Below are 15,606 nucleotides of genomic sequence, written 5' to 3' on the forward strand. Positions count from 1 at the left end.
TATTTGCTGTTGTTATTTATCTGGTCATGCATGTGTTTTTTTTATTTTTTTTTTTTAATTTAATCCCTCCACTTAAAACACTTTATCTTTGGAAGGAACAGTGCTTACACTTTGGACTCTCAGATCCTGCTTTCAACTCTCCATTTGCTCACAGGTTAATGACATGCACACATTATCTTTAAATCACAAGGAACCTATTCCAAATTTTAATGGCTTAACGTCATCGCATCCCAGCAGAGTGAGAACTCTTCTTATTACTTCCACTTCACAGATGGGAACAAATGCATTGACTTATTCAGGAGATGCTGCAAACAGGCACTGGCAGCAGGTTGCATTAAAAGGTCACGTTAAAAACTGCAGCATTAAGGAAAAGGCGCATATCCTCTTCAAAACACCAGCAAAATGGGCTGAGGGGAGAGGAGGGAGGTGGAGTGTGGACAACTGGAAGCTGCTCCCAGTTCAGTTACCAGCACTGAATTTCAGTCAATACCCTCATCACTACTCTATTTAATATTCTTGCAAGCTTTCCAGTGCGCTGGCATGAGCCATCCAGAAAAAAACCTAAAAGCAGTCACCAAACCACAGTAAACCAAAACATACATTAATGCACAGTAACAGAGTTAAGTTTCAAGCATCACCAAAAATCTTCATTTATTTAAAAAAGTCTTCCTTTGCACATCATTTAGTGCCAGTACTCAATTGACTTTAACAGGGAAGCGAGGTATTTTAAACCTCTAGAAGTGAAAAATAATTGCTGATAATTCTGTTTTCTCATAATAATACTGATGCTGATGTCATTGAAAACTTATTCAGTAGAAAACTCTAGCAGTTTCTGATCGACTCCGTACTTTCAGGGCAATGCTATCTTTCAGATTTGCTAACGACAGATTTTACTCCTGACCCTTGTCCCCTGATGTTTGTGAAATGACCCTGATCACATCAGTTATCTCCCTAGTCCTGGCAAATCATCCCAGGTTCAGTTTGTTTTAACACTGCATTTCTCTCACCTTCCACTTTGGGTACACTGTCCTTATATCACCCCAAGGAACAACTGAGAAATTAAGAGGGACTCTTGGGGAGAGCAGAGATAAAACAGGAGGATAAAGGCAAGAAACTATTCGTCTGCAATCCTGTTAGTGGAGAAAATGCTTAAAGAGGTAACCTTGTGGGGAGCATGCCCTGTCCAATAGTAAAAAAATCCTCCATGTAGCTGCTTCGTAAAATCTCAAAGTATAAATCACTTCTTTGAAGCCAAATTCATGATCTGCACCATACTGGAAAGCATTTCTTCTGACATTTCTGTAGACTTGATGTTCTTTCACTTTCACCATTCTGCTTTTCAGGAGAGCCCCAGGAACAGACTTGCTCAGATTGATAAAACTGGAGAGTAGAAAACACTGACTTGGATTGCCACAATGGAAACTACAATAAGGAATACAGGGTGTATATTGTGCCCACAGCTATTCTTTCTACGTAATTCTAGGCTGAACATTTGGGGATATAAAGGAAGCATTTTGTGCCCACTGTAATAGGAGTTAAGAATAGAAATCATGAAGAATGTAATTAATCTGGTTTCCTAATGTTTTGTCTTGGTTTTATCTGCTTAGTTTCCCTTTTGTTTTAGCAGTAAAGTTTTAATTTGTATATTTTGGTCTGTGGAGAACTAAAAGAGAGCCTGCATTTATAAACTGCTAAACGCTATCATCAAAATCTTCTGCAAGCCGTGGACGATCACCTTGAAGCAATTTCTGTATGTCAAATCTTGCCCTTCCAAGTAAAGCAAAATTAAGGAAAACCAAAGCAGAAAGGCTAGAGGATAAGAGATAATTTATAAAAGAGCTTATTCAGGGACCTGAAACGATACAAAAAGCTCTCAGCCCTTCAGCAGAAGTCCCTAATTACCACTGAAAGCTTGGGTTTCTCAGGCAATTTGGAGACAGCTCCTGACCCTCTCAGCCTAATGCCTACCCTCCACTGGACATGCCTTTCCCTCTGGATCTGGGCACACCTTCGAGGACCAGGGTGCTGTCAATGGCAATGCCAATAGGATCACCATTGATTTCCATGCAAAATTCTCTGTACGCATTAGCAGGTGGAGCGCACTAAACAACTTTCCCCCATTTTTTCACATCTTATCTGAGCCATTATCCTAAGTAGACAGAGCTCCAAATATCACTGTCCTGTGGGAAGGTTGCATATCCTACTCTGCCTTTCCTACCTATCCACTTACAGCTACTATGGTCCCTTTAGGAGGTGGATCACATCCAAGAGGCATGTACATGGTTCCTCCCCAGTTACCATGTTTCAGATAGAAATGGCTTTCCAGTTTACAGCTACTGTTTCTCTATGGTGGCCACATTAAACAGCTAGGATATTGCTTCTCTTCTTTTCTGCAAGGTCAACCCATAGCCATAGCAGTTTAGGGGATAAAGCACAGTGGCCCTAGACTCTGCTCTGCAAAAGTAAATCCATGAAAGATTATATATGTGAAGTCTGTGTCTAAGAGCATCTGTGACCCAGGTTATACTATAACACCCAGCTTTCACTGAAGGTGGAAAAGTCACCACTTACATGTACTAGGGGCTGCTTTCAGTGCTCTTCTTGCTGGGAAAAGCTTGGCTCATGTTATTTCACATGATGCACACAAAGGCAGCCTTTATACCCTTGAGCTACTCACCCAGTAACTGAGGATCCGATTGTTTTTAAACAATCTCAGAGGAGCTTTAATTAAAACCCATTTCTGGCCTATAAAATAGGTGAGAGCGATTGCAACAGTGGCTTCAGACTTGCAGATACATGGAACTGTGGAAAAAACATATTTATCAGTGCACCTTGCAGGGGAGTACCATATACACTGCCGGGCAAATGCTGACCTCTGTTGCTAGGAGACTTTCATTTACCTTATCACAAATTTAGACCAGAACAGGTAACAATCTCAGCTCCTTGACTTGCCTGCCTTCTTGGACTGAACACATGAATCCAGCAAGCAGACCTGAAACATCTGGATGGCTCTCCACCCACAACCCCTATTAGCCTAATAAACCCCTTTCCCTCCTCCTCAGCACAAGCTGGAGCCTGCAGAAAGCAGTAAAGCACCACTGCAGCACTTGGTGACCCTGAACAGCCTCAGCTGGTGTACTGGTCTAGCAGAAAACACTAATGTTGCTTTGCCACTATTAATACACCAGCAGTGTGAATGGAGCTCCCAGGTTTGCAACTTCTGGGGGACAGCCTAGTCAGAGGACCACAGGCACTTGGGCTTACTGAGGAGTGAAGCCCTGGGGTCAGGCAGTCACAGAGAGGTGTGTGAGGACAGATCCAGCACATCATACTGCTGACGGTCTCAATGCTCTGGTGACCAAGAAGGTTCACAGATCACGGAAGAAAATAAATTAATTGTGCTTCCTCCAGACTGCCTGGCTGGAGTCCTCACTCTGCCAGGGGGATGTCCAGCCTTTGCATGGCCAAGCTGTTCACTCCTCGCACTATTAAGTACAAGGCAGGAGCTGTTTGTTGTTTCAGGGTTTTGAATTCAAAATGGCAAGTCAAATTGATTTCCTGGAAAGTGAGGAGAAGTACAGCCAAGCAGTCCCTCTACTCATCATCAGGTCTACATTAACGATAGCAAAGACATACCCTGCAGGGCTAACAGCCATGGGCTGGCACGCCACAACAACTGCATTTTTCCCCTGGATAGCTCTGGAGCCATGCAGAGCAGAAAAAAAAAAAATAAATCTGCTTTTGTAGCAAGAAAAAAAAGAACACAGATCCTGAACTTGTGGACAGAAATCAGGTTACCTGCAGAAGGCACAAACCCACATTTTCTTCCAGCTCTTATCCTGACCACAGCCACCATTTCCATACCACACAGGATAAGAAAAGGGGAGAAATGATGAAAGTAAAGCCCTCTATGCTCATTTATCTCAGGACCTCCCAGTTTTGCATACAGATAGGGGAAATTGTGCCCCTGAAACCTCTCCCTCATCACTGGAAGATCTCTAGAAGGTGAAAAAGGCATCAGTTCAAATTTTCCTGTGATCCTATCAGCCCATGCTTTCATTGATCAGACTCCACCATTCCTGCCACATGAATGCCTTCTCTGAGCCATGCAGTATGAAGACAGAAAACACAAGGCAGGCAGCACTATTTTTTTACCCCCTGGATTCACACAGCTCTGCTATAAACCTGTACCTTCTCTAAATTACTGATGCAAGAGAGAGAGACACAGAAGAAATATTACAGACACCCCACACACCAAGTGTACAGGGATTAGAGTGGAGAAAGCCTGCATCCTCTACAGTCATAGAGAAAACAATGATAAAGCAAACCAGAAAGAAAAAAACACCACTGCTGACAGCTTAAGGGAAGGACGACTAGCTTTTTATTGCCCCAAAGGGGTCATGCCTGTGCATAGTGAAACCAGGGCCATTAGCAACAGAGAATAGATGTAGGAAGTGTTACCACCCATGACATCCTTTGCAGCCACCAGGGAGTCCAGACCTCACACGGGGGTAACATTTTTTACTGCAAAGTGTACTGGTGAAGAGGGTGTTCCCACAGCCCTGCCCATTAGTCTCCCTCCCTTCGCAAAGGAATAGTTCATAGCACTTCAGTCAAACAAGGCGAGAATCAGCCTCAGTCATAACCTCCCACTGGTGGCACAAACACAAACACTATTGCCCCTGATGCAAGAAGTCAGTGAGGCCTCTGTACAGAGAACAGACCCTCAGCTGAGGAGACCACCTTTGGACTCTCAGGGCAGTTCAATATATCTCATCTCACCTTTTGTGTCCCCTAGCTATGGTCTTTCCCCTTGGGCTCACACTGCTTCTGCTGGCCAGTCAGTACTGGAAACCAGACTGATGCATCTGATGCCTACGTAGGAGATCAGGGAAAACCTCTGCTGTCTTCTGCTGCACCAGACCTCATGCAGATTTGGCTCCCTCTCACCCGTTTCCCATCCAAAACTTAAGTCCCAAAGCCCAGCAGAAAGCAGATCTATGGATGCAACCACCCTGCTGTATGGAGATTCAACTGCCTAACAATGTCCCTCTTGTGGCTGTGCAGGCCAAGGCAAGCCTGGGAGGGCACAGCTCAAGCTGCTCAAACTATTTTTTTTTCTTATCTAAGGCACAGATAATGAAAAAAAGAAAAAAAAAACCTAGAAGTGAACCTGACCTTTACAGATCTTTGGAAAAATAACTGTAAGAGCAAACAAGGCAGGAACTTGTCGCTGGGGCAGGGCTCCTTGCTTTTCTACCCGCAGGCAGCTTGCCCTCCCTCTCCTTCCGCCTTCTCAGCAGAATCTGCCCCAGAGCAGTGTGGTGTGCGGGCCCCAGAGTTACCATCTGACTCTGCATGCCATCCCGCAGCATGTTGATGCACAAACAGGGGTTGTACCCACTTCCCACAAAAAGATCCAGAGTACTACACAGACCCGATGGGCACAAGCAAGACACTAGAGCACCATATCGATGCCTATCAGTCAATCCATCCCCTACACAGAGGAAAGAGAAGATGCTCAAAGTAAGCTGGCTTTTGCAGGCATGACAGCTGTTACACTGCTTTTTGGCAGGAGCTGCGGTTCTTACTGCAGACTTGTCACTCTCCACCCCTTTCCTGCAGCTCCTTTCCCTCACTGACCACCTCCACTGAGCAAGCAACTTGAAGGCTGATGGCAGCCCCACAGCATCTTGGGACAACTGTACAGCAATTGCTTCCCTGCTGCATATTCCTAATGCTGTCTGCCTACTGGCCTCTTTTCTGGGCCACTTTTAAGGAAGGGCAACGAAAAACATGGAAGTATCTAGAAACACTGGACTGGGATATAGTCTTTAACTGCTCATTAATGGCAGTGCAAGGGAAACAGGTAGCACCTGTGGCTCTCCAGCCTTCACCATCCAGCTTGCTAAGGCTTACTCCCAGCTTTCATGCAATTGATAAGTTTGAAAAAAATGTTTAGCACAAAACCATTCATTTAATTTGACTATCCACAGTGGCCTTGGAAAACATGCTTCACAGGTCCCATTCTCAGACTCATAATGATCAGCTCAATCCCCTGCAGCCTTAAATCCCTTATTTAACAAGCACCTTTGGATCCCAGTACAATATTGCACAGCTGACAAAGCAGCAATTAAAGAGAAATATTTTTAAAAGGTAGGGATGGTGAAAGAATAATCAGAAATACAATTGTCAGATCCTTGTGTTAACTAAGGACACCACAGAAGTACGGCTCATCCAGCCTCCTCACCACTTAATGTGAATAAACAGCTTACGAGTGGGAGAGGCTGAAAGGGGAGCAGCCTCCTTCCCTGTCACGGGAGAGGGAATGTGATGATCACCAAGTACCAGAAAAGCTCCCGTTTGTGAAACCCGTGAAGGGAAGGAGCTTGCTCCTCCTCCCCACAGCTTCCTAGCAGTGATCGTGAGCTCCCAGCACAATGTCTCTCATCACGCCATCTCATATGCATGTCATCTTTGCAAAGCAGAAACACAACTGGGTTAAAAGACAAAAGCTTTCTGATAGCCTGGCTTTTTCAGATGCCTCTGTTTCTGGACATACGACCAAAGCCCTTATGCTTGTGCTTTCTGAAAAGCAGCTCTGAACCTAAACCAAGGCTATCAGGCTTTCCCAGAGCCACACAGACAAGCCTCTGCATCCTCAGAAAACACATCATGCAGTCCCCGCACCTCAGGGAGGAAAAGGACCTTCAGGGAACAGCACAGGGTACCACTGCAGAGTGGTTCTTTTTCCACAATGGAAGGTTTCTGCAGTGGTTAGCTGAGTCTGAGGTCTCCAGGCACGGCAGCTCCTCTCCAGCCACTGGCCATCCATGTGCTTCTGCAAGCAAGGGGTTGACAAATACAGCAAACCACTGGTAAGGAACTACCGTTTACACCGCTCGCCTAATGGCTGGCGCCACTTGCATTAAAACACTGACCATTAAGTTTGGTCCCTGGCAGGCTGCAGTGAGGCAAGGCTGTATTTTTCAGTTAGCTGAGAAGCAAAATAAACAGCGCAGTCTTGACCTTGTACTCCTTTTGCCAATAAAGCTTAACGAGGGAGCAAGAGGAACAAAAACCCAGCACATATGACAGTGTACATTCTTCTCCCTCCAGCATGAGAGGGGCTGGCTCTTCCCTTGCAGAAGTTCTACTGTGTACGTCCACCGCCAAGCTCTCAATGGTACAAACAGATGCATGGACATGCACCTACATATATCCATCCACAATATAATGGCCTGTACCTCGCAACTGCAAGAGAGCTGCACTGCTGTCCCTAGAGGTTTCCCTATGTAAGAGAGTTTTACAAGGACTGGACACTGGAGAATGGCTTCTGCCAGTTCAGCAAAGCAATTGCTATTGCATAAGTTTCATAATCAGCTTTCTTCTCAAAAAAGTGGCCTGGAAAAGCCTTTAAATGGCACGTGAAGAATAGCCTTGAGTTAAGTCATCCTTCCAACGAAAACAAATTGAAAAGATGCATATGACAATGGTACAAATGCTGCATGCTAAGTGAGTCCTAAACAGCAAAATCCAGGCTTTCCCAGGAAGGGTTCAAGGTTGGACTGGACTCTAGATCTGAAGTCTGTAATAGCTTACCTCTGTATTATTGTGAGTACAAGAGTATGGCAGGCACTTGGCTCAACCCTCCCCATGTTACCGGCCTGTGAATACAGCCCTCCTCTAGGTTGGCATCAACCACCCTAGCTTCTGTAAACAAACTTATCACATGTTTAAAAGTAAAACAGAAGGGAAATGGGCCAGGAAATTATTCAATATAGTTCTGAATGAGCATTTCAAGTGGCAGAGTCCCATAGCTACCACTGCTGGGAACGATCCCCAGCTAACAAAGACATAAAAAGACCCACCCAAGTAGGAGAAGGGCTGCAAAGCTAAGGAACTACAAGAAGCCATGAAAGAAAATACATTATTAAGGAAAAAGAAAAAAAAAATCAAAGCAAGAACACCAAAGGGGAAAGAAATAAGTCTCTGGGATTAGCAGGCAGAAGTACAGATTTAAAGAGATCCACTGTGTGAGTACAGCTTTATAAAAGCTTACAACACAACAACCTTTAAAAATAGCTTTATTCCTATTGCCAAATCACCACCATAAACTGCATCAAATGAAGTTACAATCTGTCAAGGAGCTGAATGCATTGGCTTTACTGGGATTTCATGGTACTCTGTAACTTACAGGTTTAGGACCCTACAACTAAGTGCTAAATTGTCTAGGAAAACATACAGGAGGAAACAACAGTAAACCAACCCTGCAGAGTTACACTGTGCATAATCTTTTACATATAACTGAATGCTATCAGCTGTGACAATAACAGACATATTCAACACCCCAAACTGGCATTGCTATGCTGGTGCAGAGTACTGAACACTTTTGAAAAATTGACTGTTTTCCTTTAGCTGTTTCATATGAGATTACAGCAATCAGGCTCTTTCCTGTGTGCTTTGGCGTGGGGTTACCCTTTTTTCAGTGACTTACTGCTTATAAAAGCCAGGAACAGCTATGGATGGCAATGGTTAGGTTACCTCCTATCCCAAACCATCCCTCTAAAATCCCCACCCTGCAAAGCTTGCAGGTCCAAAGCACCAGCTACTCCAAACTCCTGGGAGATGAGGTTGGTGAGCTTGTGGATACATCCCTTATGCCGTAGGCCACACTCACATTTAAACATGTTTTTAAACCTGGACCTTTCAGCTTCTTAAGAGCAAGGCCTGGCACTGAGAGGGGCACTGAGAGGCTGTGAGGTGACCATGGCAGGGCTCCCAAGGTGCTGCCTCATTCCCTGGCATGACTTGACCAGGGAGAACGGCATGGCCAGAAGGCAGCACCCAGGAAGATGGTTGGCATCGCACTGTGCCAGTCAGCACCACTGAGCAAACCCGGGATGGACATTCATGAGAGACCGCACCCCTGTGCGAACAAAGGAGACTGAAGTTAGGCATCCACAGGCAGCTGGCATTTGACACACCTAGAGGTTTCAGGAGTTTCTTTTGGTGACTAGGACAATTTCTAAACCATTTTTGGTGAGAAAATCACACTGACACTCCAGACCAGGGAGATGCCATCAATGGCATTTTCACCCTCTCCTTTCTTTCAGGAAAGAGAAAAGCTCTCTTTTCTTTCAGCTTAGAGAGGTAACTTACACAAAAGTAGCATCACCCTTTTTATTATTATAGTTTTCTTATGGTGTCTTCAAAGTACATGGTAACAACCACAGAGGAGAGGACTTATGCTCTAAATAGTCACCTCAAGAAACAGCTGAGTGCATAACTTGCACAAAACCAGAACAGATGCCACAAGGAAGGGAACTACCTAGAAAGTGAGCACGTTGCAGTCACCTTTGAAGGGAGATGATGCTCTGGGTGTGACTACTGCTGCTGGCAGGGTACAAGTGAGATAGGAAGAGCCACCCCAAAAAATAGAAAAGAGGAATAATTTGCAATAGTTAGGGAAGAAAAGACCCTGCAGATCGCATACTGCCACTCAGTAGGTTGCCCATCTTCAAGCTAAGCCTGCAATCCCAGCAGTGAGAACTGTGGAGCTGAATCAAGTTTGAACTCACCAGCAGTAAGGTTGTAAGAGCAGATCAGCCTGGTGGCTTTGCCTGTGCGAGTGCTCATCACAAGGCTGTCAATCCCTGCTCAAATGACTGGAGACCAGAACTGAAAGGGATGCTTGTAGGTCAGGTTTAATCCTCAAGAGCCTGTGGGTGGGTGAACAAAGAAGGGGTGGGCTTGTATGTAAAAATAAAGGACCGCAAGACACCTGGTTCTCAGTACTGCTACGAGTCTATTCCTTCCAACACCATTAATAGCATGCCAGACTTCACAGAAACAAAAGCAAGCAGCCAGGCTTTCCTCCCTCGAACAATAAAATAGAAGAGTCAAACAGAAGCAAAGATGGAATCAATTAGCCCAAGATCTTTTTTGATAAAGTTTACTCAAATAAGCCACATACAGAAGCTCTCCCCATCTACAACATTTCTGCACCATTATTTGTAATAAAATGACACCTCAGCCTGCAGAAGGTGCCACACTGGATACTAATAGCACACTTATTATTAGATTTTCTGCATGGTTACATAAGCCTGCAAAAGGGGAAAAATGTAAATGACTCGAGAAGATATTCTTCTGGTGGTTCTCATCAAGTCTTTAGTATCTAAAGATTGAAGATGATCCCTCCCGGCAAGAAACAATCAATTTTTATGCTTCATTAAAAGAGTTCTTTTAGTACTTTTAAGAAAATGCTCAAAGGCAAGTCAAGCGAAGAGTATATATATATATTTAAATCTAAACATTCTGTGCTAAATTTTACTCTCAGATCTTCTGAATTCTTCTCCTAAAATAAAACAAAGCTATGCATGCAACTTTGTGTTTATTTCTCCCTCGTAATCTAGCTGTGATCTGAGGACATTTCACCCTATATAAACCCAGCTGCATGAGCGTGCACGAATTTCAAAGAAGGACATAATAAGGGCAAAAGCAAGGGAGGTATGCACACACTCTGGTGACAAAGAGGCAAGAAGACTCCAGCCATAATACAAGGTCGTAAATCAACACCAGGCCAGCTAGAATAACTTACCCATGTCAACATACTGGCAGTAGGTGCTCAAGAATCTGTCCAGCTGCGTGACCAAGGGCACATCTCTTCCATTATTCAGAAATGCACAGGTCATAGCAGTGATCTCTTAAGGACGTGATGAGTGTATAATCCCCAGAGGACCTTTTCCCTGAAATCAATTGGTGGTATACACTCATCCCCAAAGTCCACTTCTGCACTGGATCTAAGCCTGATGACCTCCCTCTGGAAGTATGGTCTAACACGACACATCATTCCCAAAGGAATGATGGGCTAGGCCATGGCTATTAACCAAATTTATCTGTTACGAGTTTACAGGTCACTTAACCGTATCACAACACTGCGCACAGGAGAAGCAGATGCAGGAAGGGTTTAATACACTCTACGGCATTTGCACTTACCTATCAAATAACAGAAAACTAATTTAAGAGTCATGTTGTCTCATACTTCACTGCTGTACAAATGGCGTATAAATGCTGTTGTTACTGGTGCACAGGGTCTGCTCACAGCTTAGCTAAGTGAGATAAATCTAACACAAGTTCAGAAGGCTGGCTGACAAGTAGCTGCAAGCAGAAATCAGTGTTTTTCTTCCTTTAAATGTAAATGGTGTCTAACAAACTTACTTTTTGGAGGACTCAGCACTCTTGCCTTCATGCATATGGAACAACCCCAAGCCCACGGCAAGCCTCTGGCAGGAGCAGGGAACTAGGTGGACATCACCAACACAGCAGAAGGTTTCGCCACTGCAAAACTCATCTAGCCCATCCCTACATCACTAAGAAAGCATAACAGCTGGCTCACCTTCTCTCTGCTAAATGTACTGCTCCTGCAAGTCACATGAAAATACATACAGTGCCTTCTGCGACACTCACTGAATTGCCCAAATGAGGAAAGATTTAGGGTACTGTTAGCACTGTCCCTTGATTTTCTGAAAAAAGACCAACTCCCCCCCCCCCCCAACATAACCAAAAAAAACCCGCCAAAACCTATTGCAAAATTGCTAAGCCTTTGCAGAGAGAGTAAGCTGTGGCAAGGATTTTGTAGATCCTGTACCCAGGTTGCGGTACAGGAGGCCAAATTCAACGTGTTTTTTTCACTTGAACTACAGACAGAAGGAGCTATGTTTTACCTCTACACCCCTGATAAGATGACCTACACTACTGTAGCAAAGCCAGGGTGCATAAGGGTGCTGGAAAGAGCCAACCATTATATTCTGGAGAAGCAAAAGTACTTTTTTAAGTCTTCAAGGAACTTGGGTCTTCTACCTTGTGATCTATTTGCAAGATGACTTCGGTTACTGTGGGTCCTTGAATCCCTTCATGAATTTCTGTAACTCTATGAATACAGTGTTTTGAACAAAGCCTTTTTTGTCCTGCACCTCTCCAAAAAGGGTTTACTGTAATGACAACAGGTAGCTCTGCACAAACATCTGAGTACAACTGTGTCCCTGCTCAGTTCACCACTGAAAATGGACTTTGTGTGGACCAGTATTTTGAACCTTGTATTCTTAAGTTTGGCTTCTAAATTCATTTTTAGGTACCTAAAAAATTGCTTGATTTTTAGATGGGCTCAGCAGCTGCACCTCCTTTTTACTTAAACAGAAGATGCAGTTGTTGAGCACCTTTGAGTATCAGACCAGCTTTATTTAGGTTCCTAACTTCAGTCACCTGTAGAAGAGCACAGTCAAGTGAGATCTGTATCCTTTTCAAAGTGTCATGCTTTTTATATATGCAAGTGATAAAGCTGCTGTATTAGAGAACACAAAACCCGACACAGCATACTTGGAGCCGCTTGTCCCACGACATCCCACATCTAAGTAATTCCATTCAAGTGTAAATGAGACACGTTGCAATTTCATGATTATTTACTATATTTGTTTAGTACAATCACCTTGCAAGAAGCTGTTAAGCACTTTATTTGCAAGAGCTGCAAAAATTGCCCCTGGGAATGTGGATACAATGTGTAACATTTTTTTTGGAAACACGGAAAAAAATCTGTATGGGAAAACAAACAAAAACCCCCAGGAAAACATCCTTGGAAACCTGGAAGAGGTGTGATTCTTTTGAAAATGTAGCTCTCAAACTAAAAGGAAAAATGCTTGCTCGCTCTTCATACAGGTGGAAGCTACCCACATTCATGGGGGTACAGGAAGCGAAACAAGATGAAAAAGGACTAGTGTGAAATGCCTTGACTAACTTAATGTACCTAGATTGAATTTGTAAGCAGGTTATTATATTAATTATTTACAGTCTTGTCTTAAGAGGGTGCAGATTTTTGTGTGTGTATGCACATTGGGATTTTTTTTACACATTTATAACTGCTGATACAAAGAGTTTTGTTCCGTGCCTCAGAAGAAATGATCTGATTCTGCCTTCATTTACACTGATCTAACTCTTAAATCCAACAGTTACATTGCTGTAAAATTACTATTATCAAGGGGAAGAACGTTCTAAAATTATCCCTTCAGCAGAGAGCACGAAGCCTGAAACTCTCAGGGCTTTCAACACCATTTTATCGGGACTGTGATCTCGGCACGGCTGGTAATGCAGCCAGCCGAAGCCATGAAAGGGAGCTTTGTGCCGGGCTATACACGAGGCCATGTAAGACTTCCAGCTTTTTGATTGGCCAATGGGGATGTTGCTCTTAGTAACACAGCAAGATTGATTAAGTACAATAATAATAAAAAAAGGCATTTAGAAAGACAGCACTGGAATCAAGTTCCACTTCTATGAAAGCTGCTACAGTGCATGCAAGCAAAATATGCCATGTTGTCAAAAAAAAGGCCAAGTGCTCAAATATTTGAGATACTCAACTAGTAAGGACATTCAGAGATTTGTTTATAACGGGAGAAACCTCAACCTCCTCTGATCCAGAATGAATGCAGTGTGATCTCTCTGGTGAACCACACACAAACCTGTAACTGGATCTCCAGACCACAACCCTGCGAAAGGTAAGATAGTAGACCAACTGCCCTCACTATTGCTGTCATGCTTGCCTTTGAGATCTTGTTCTGACTTCTGCTGGTAGCTCACTCCCATCAGTGGAGGCTGGCCAGCGAACACGAGATCTTCCCTGGGGAGCTGCCTTCCTTCAGAAGGCTCCAGCAGACACATCCCAGACAGGATGCCAGGGAGCAGAGAGACAGCTGCACTGAACTAATCCTATCTCTGATGACCCCATGTCCTACTTCTTCCTCTTCAGGGCTGTTTTAGAGGATCTAGGCTTAGAAACTGGATTTTTCCTGGGAAGCTAGAGGTGGAAGGGGGCATTCCTGCCAGCCAGCTGAAAACCAGAGAGGCAGGTCCTTCACAGGGTGCTCCCATGGCACACGGAATGGGTTAGGACCAACATTTCTGTTGCATGTTGTTGACTTTCCCATCATAGGCTCTTGCACCAGGTGAGAACTGCACTCAACATCTAACCTGGAACCATGCACATCTACACATTACAGCACAGCAAAAAATTTCACTAACAAATGTGCTGGTTGCAGACGGACCCAAACCTATCAGCTTATCTTTTCTCAAGATGATTAAGAATGAACATCACAGAACTGATGTTTTACTCGTCTGTCAAGAAGTATGACCCACCATCGGCAGGTGGTGAGCACCCTACACCACCATTGGTACACAGCAGGGCTTTCTGACTCCTTTGGGCTGAGCTGACAAACAAGTTCTCACCCTGCTATTTCCACACTACTTCTTCATGCAAAGGCCAAGCATGGCATAGTCAGTCCTAGCTCTCTCCTGGCTCCTGACTGCTCTTCAAAACAGGCAGGTAGCTGCCCTGCCACAGGAAGTGAAGACAAAGATGCCAGTCCCAAAGAAATAGTGAAATAGTGATGATTCAATGCTCCCAGTGCTCCCTTAGCCCATGGAGATGGCTTTTAAATGTTCTCCTTCCACACTTCACCTCACCGTGACACTTTCATGCAGTTCAACTTAGATTTTTTTGGCTGGGTAACCCCTCTTGGATCCTTGGGACTTTTCCCTTTCATCTGTATTCCTAATCCATGTGCCTGTTCCTTAGCATTGATATAGCTACCCATGAATACACACTCAAATTGTATACACAAAGAAATGCAGATCGGATCAGCTTTACTGCAAGCCCCGCAGAGATAAGACCAGCTAGTCTCTTCCAGTGCTATAAAGTTTGCAGAGCTGCTTTAAATATCTCTCTTCTTCAGAACACAGATTGGCTTGGCGAGGTGGTATATACACATTACTCTGTATACTGTGTATGTGTGAACATATGTTTGATAGCTAGATCGCTCTATTCCAATACATGGAACCGCGTATACACTTGTTCTTTTAAAACCTCACTGCTGCTGCCTTTAGCATAGGTTCCCTCCAGGAATCTCAGGCCCCTCTGCCCCTCGCACCTCCAAGAAGGTTTTTCTCCAGCCATCAGCAAGACTTTGCAGCTGGCTCCAGAGCAGAGAGCAACGATGCTGCAAGCATCAGCCAGAGGGGGCTGCGAGAGTGTGTTGTGAGATCCGACAGCCTTCAAGGGCTCAGGCTGCCGACTGTGCTAGAGGCTTTTCTCGCTTGCGTAAATCATTTCTTGAAATAATAATGCTTAAAATAGTTCATCAAGTCTCCAGGTTTCTCACTTTTTGATGCACACAGAATTAGGCAGCAGGGATTGAAGATGTACATCTGCACACCGGCTGCCTATTAGGGCCAGATACCTGTGTCTGGGGCTATACACAAAATGCAGTCAGATTCTGATGCTACCAAACTCAAAGGGACGGTGCTGTGCATTTGTTCGCCAAATCACCATCACCTACAGTTTGTTAGCGTGGTCTCTGTCATTCAGTGTTTTCTTATCCAGCTAGATGTTAACAGTAAAGAAAAGGGCCAGACTTCTTGGGATAATGCATTTGATGGTGATAAAAATGTTTCCATGGAGCTTTTACAGCAAAACAAAAAGTGCTGCCCTTTATCTGATGTGCACACATTTCATACTTGCAATATGTCTAAAGTGATTTTATGACTAAATCCTGGGAAAAA

General features: G+C 44.2%; 1 protein-coding gene across 20 annotated transcripts in view; it reads right to left on the reverse strand.

Annotated features, from left to right (window-relative positions):
• The window catches only part of ATXN1 (ataxin 1), a 223,584-nt gene that overhangs the window by 36,565 nt on the left and 171,413 nt on the right, over positions 1-15,606 (reverse strand). The window contains exon 6 of one of the 20 annotated variants that reach the window (XM_057424410.1): positions 9,582-9,722. The exons of the other annotated variants lie outside the window; for them this stretch is intronic. The gene's annotated coding sequence lies outside the window, so the exon portion shown is untranslated. The remainder of the gene's footprint in view (positions 1-9,581; positions 9,723-15,606) is intronic. 20 annotated transcript variants of the gene reach the window in all.

Source organism: Pezoporus wallicus, unplaced genomic scaffold (genome assembly GCF_028554395.1).
Source record: "Pezoporus wallicus isolate ANWC-B61680 ecotype Strahan unplaced genomic scaffold, APGP_CSIRO_Pwel_v1 contig_5485, whole genome shotgun sequence".
NCBI classification, from domain to species: domain Eukaryota; kingdom Metazoa; phylum Chordata; class Aves; order Psittaciformes; family Psittacidae; genus Pezoporus; species Pezoporus wallicus.